The following is a 4,552-nucleotide window of genomic DNA, read 5'->3' as shown; positions in this document are numbered from 1 at the left end:
AAAGTAAGGACTTAAGGAAGGCGGGGTGAAATGTTAAATTGAAAACAGCAGGACTACGCGATTGTCTGCGACGAAATAATGAGGGGTGTGACCGCAGTTCAATGGTTAGGGTATCATCACGCAACCTCAAGGCCGCGGATTCGTTTTACTCGTTTGATGGCTGCGTGTCCGACTTCTCTATAAACAAAAGTTGAACATGTTATAAACATACTCGCTCTACAGCTAAAGGCCGTAACACCTTAAAAACTTAAGGGTATAACATGTCGTGTACGTAATTCATTGACCGAAATAGTGATTGTCAGCTTCAATTTCCAAAATTGATAGGAATTTTTTTTTAGTTTTGTTGTTTTTAATTTTGTTAATATAATTTTCCTCTAGAGACAGTAAATTGCTCTTCCTCCTCTTTTTTTTGTCAAGGTACATGAGTGGGTTACGTATTCAGAACAACCCGATTATGTAATATTTTCTAACTGCATCCTTGCCCGACTTCACCCCATCTCAACCAAACTAAAATTAATAAATCTTGTGAAGCTTAACATATTGGCGTAAGTATAGCTTTGCCGAACCATTGCTCCACAAGATGCTATCAAATAATAGTTTATACAGATAATGGGTCATAAAAAATTAAAGGCGATGCTGAAGACAAGCGTACTAAATATTAGTAATGCTAAAACCCTCATTTTTTGTTTAAGGCGTGTTAGTTTAATCATGACTGGCACTATTTTTAATCAAGCTTCCCAAGTGCGCTGTTTGCGGGAAGGTACAACTATTGGTTTTTTCTGGTGGAAAACGCGTTTGTTCGTATAGCACACCACTTAGATGTATTTTTTAACGATTCTGGTTGTACGATGCTATGATAAATTTTAAAAAGTGAAAAAGATTATATTACTAGTATCAACAATTTTATAAAAAAATCTGCAAACTGAAGAGTGGATGCTTTAATATTCGCCTTCAGAGAAAAAGAAGAATTATCTTTTTAAGTTAATTTTTAACTCAAAGGCCCCCTTTTTTATTTTTTAGGAACAATAAACATTCAAAACATTGTGGGTGTACCTTTACTTGCGGTAATCTATCCAACTTTGTCTGTGTACTTAGACAGCACGGTCTTTACTTGTCTAATTATATATTAGTAAAGCTGTAAAAAAACTGTTTTACTCTCGAAATAGCAAAGGCGTTGACTAGTTTTTTTTATTTAGCACTGGCACTAATAAATCAGCTACTAAAGCTAAATGATCTGAAGGAAAGACTTCATTCGGTAAACCCTGAATACCGTTCTGGGTGAAGTCTTCTACCGTTGGGAGTTGTAAAATCTGCGTTGTCTTCACATCCGTAGTCGTGAATATATAATCTATAGTGTCTGTAAAAGCGGGAGTAAACGTGGTAAATGTATCGCTTTCTGAGCCTGTAAAAGTAGAAGCTCCAAAAGGATATACTGAATTAAAAACGGAGGGAAGAGTGATCTTTTCAAAGAGATAAGAAAGCTCCGCCGTGGGTAGGCTTTTAAGAAAAACATCGTGAGGTTCGAAGCAACCTTTAGTCAGGAAATTGACTACGTCGCTATTAAACTTGGAGTTCGCGTCAATGCAAACTATTATCGGTATACCACCATGTTCTCGGCTAAGTTGTAGAAGATTTTTAAATAGGTACCAAGCCTGTTGCTCCAATTAAAATTATAAATATAGACACGTCCAGTAAAAATGTCGTACCTGCAAAAGTTTAATTTCGCTAAATAAAGGATCCCAGTATAAATGAGCTGAAGAAAACACAAACTTCATTTCTGGAATAGCTAAACTATTTATAACCTGGGTATACAATACTTTATAAAAACAGACGATCAAGAACAAACAATTTGTGCTTACTGCAACTGCGGCTACGCAATCTTTTAAAATAGTTTCTTTTTTAATTGATTTGTGTAAAAAATTCGTATATATATCTTCTAAGAGAAGGTCATTAAATTCTATATGTGCTTCTTGAAAGCATTCAAACTTGTGAGCGTTCCATGCTATTAAACTTCAAACTCTAACTTAAGATTCACAGGTTTAACATTTTGTTTTAAACCTTCCGTCAAGTTTTTTTTTCGTAACTTGAGTTCTTAGCTTAAAGCTAGTTTTAAAATTTCTATTTTCAAAAAACTTTGTAGATATGGGTAATCATCAACTTCCTAAGCAAATACGGGTAAGATAAAGTTACACGCAAAAAGTCGACTTACCGTAAACAGACCTGAAGCCCGAAAAGGTCGGCTTCGTAGCTTTCAAGTTCTTTAACCAAATTTAAAATTCGAAATTTATTTCTTAAAACCTTTTTTTCGCTTTTGGGAAAAAGGGAGCTTCTTACATAACACTGAGCGAGAATGTTGTAAGAAACGACCCTTACTAATCTAGTGTTTCTACCACCTGTATTGTTTACAGCTGAAATCTAAAGTGAAAAGTAGGGTAAACGAAACAACACCTAAATGTAAGAGAGGTCACTCACACTTACTTTTAAAAAGCTTCGCATGAAAATAGAATCACCAAACACCATGGACTGGCGAAAATCACAGCATTCTTAATGTTTAGCAAGGGGCACCTTACATACGCTGACGTAATTAAGCCTACCAATTGCGATAGGGGAATTAATATGGAGTAGAACTGTAATATTGTAAACAACACTATAGATACTTCAGTAACATAAAAAAATAATAACTTAATGGTATATATAGGGCTGCAGTATACAAAGTAGCTAATGCATTAAAGTATTTTTTCAATCTAGACAAGGACGTCTCTTAACAGAGGAGTATTAACTAATCTAGGACATCATAACCAATTATTTATCTTTTCTGTTTAAAACTGTTTGATCCGCTTAGACAATGGACAAAGGGTTAAGTACCGCACTCTAAGGCCTGTGTCTAGTTACTTGTGGGGAGGGTCTCGCTCCTAAATTATTTCTGTAAATTTAAATTTTGGTTTAAATGAAGACCTTTCTCGAAAAGGCGTAATATCGTAGGCAAAGTAATAAATTTCAATATCCTGACAAAGAACTTAACGACTTTGTAACCAGCGATAAGCTCGTTTATGTAGAATAACTGGTACGAATTTGCGCACAAACCCCCACCTTCCCCCAACCATTTTCAATTCTATTAAGGATATTTAAAGGAGGCCAGCATTTCCCTAGTAATTCGAGGTCACAGAAAGCCATGTATACGTTGGAATTAGGGGCTTAAAGAAGCATATTGCAGCTACGGAGTATATACAAAAGGCACTATTACATAAAACAATTAAGATGACCACCATTAAATGCCAAGGGAATATAAGGAAACGTGGTAAACGCCTTAAAAACTAATAAAACCTAATTTTCGCAAGGTTGACTATTAAGATTAAGGCTTATCACTGCACAACGACCTTTGCGTTCCGCTTGGTTCCATTGCTAAGTTATTTATGCCCAACCTTATGAGAGCAAGATATTAGTTAGAAAGCTCTTGAGCTTTTACTCACCCTCTTACCCTTTTAATTGACTCTTTCACCCATCATTTGCTTCCTTTAAGAAATAAATTATATTAACGAGGATAGCTGGATTGGAACCAAAGCAATAAAACTTTAAATCTGTTAAATTTTCCACCATTATAAAGAGTGACCTGATTATTAACTAATAATAGTACATCTTCGAACAAGGAAGTGGTTGATCGAAGTCGTTGTAAATTCCCTTATTGTTTTTTCTCTCACCTTATTTCAGGTTATCATCGGAAACAACTCTGGTAAATACGTGCTTACCACGTGGTACACTAGGTATGCGCCATCACACGTGTTATCGCGCCATGTTTCTCTCTAAAGCTTTAAATTACTCTTCGCGAAGGTATGAGTGTGCTTTTAAACGGAACACACCGCCAGTTAATAAAGCAATTCAAGCATAATTACCTTTGTCGAATGGACCTCTTTTAGAGGCATTGCAGAAGTGGCCATAAAAATCGCAAATAGCATTGGAAGCTCTCTTAAACATTTAAGTTGGCATATGCTAGTTTTCCCTAAAGAGCTAAGAGGCCAAAGTTCGTCAGCAGAAACGAAGGCCCTGCAGCCTCTTGGAGCAAAGACTGACCTTAAACGCTTTTCATGCAGCTCTTTTAAGCACATAGATTAAAGCTCAGCTTCTCTTGTTCTGTTTGTTATTTCATATTATAAAGCGCGCTTAGGCGAGGAGAGAGCTTGAAAACACACGTTTGAGTCATTTGGAGTGGGATAATTGCTATTGTGGCACTTGCTCTTTAAAGGGTCAGTTTTTCATACATACGAAGTTGGGTTCTCATAAGTTACACTAGAATGATGCTTTATTGGCTGCTATGCCCTTTACTAAATGTCTAGCTAATTATTACTATCATGCCCGGGAAGTCATGCTAGAAGGGGAAAAAATATGAGCGCAAAATTAGAAGCCAAAACTTTTTTGATAGATTAGTCCAACTAAACTTTGTCCACTGAAAATTAATGCTCCTTATGTGGGCCTAAACATCTACTGCTAAAAAAGTGGAAAAGGGGTGCTGATAGAACACGCTTAGTATATGGGTACAGTTCCTCATTTTTTCACT

The 4,552-nt window shown here is 36.0% G+C and overlaps 1 long non-coding RNA gene across 1 annotated transcript; it reads right to left on the bottom strand.

The window, feature by feature from the left end:
• Window positions 1–1,979: 1,979 nt before the first annotated feature.
• Window positions 1,980–2,540, bottom strand: LOC135145391 (uncharacterized). The gene is made up of 3 exons (XR_010283437.1): window positions 2,479–2,540; window positions 2,221–2,415; window positions 1,980–2,161 (listed from the first exon to the last, which is right to left on the bottom strand). It is a non-coding gene; the product is annotated as an uncharacterized LOC135145391 (long non-coding RNA).
• Between the last annotated feature and the right edge of the window lie 2,012 nt (window positions 2,541–4,552).

The sequence above is a fragment of the Zophobas morio genome, unplaced genomic scaffold, assembly GCF_036711695.1.
Source record: "Zophobas morio isolate AGI-343-1 ecotype UQ-CSIRO unplaced genomic scaffold, CSIRO_AGI_Zmor_V1 ptg000147l, whole genome shotgun sequence".
NCBI classification, from domain to species: domain Eukaryota; kingdom Metazoa; phylum Arthropoda; class Insecta; order Coleoptera; family Tenebrionidae; genus Zophobas; species Zophobas morio.
The sequence above is the reverse complement of the archived record's forward strand: the minus strand, read 5'-3'. Positions and strand labels throughout refer to the sequence as shown.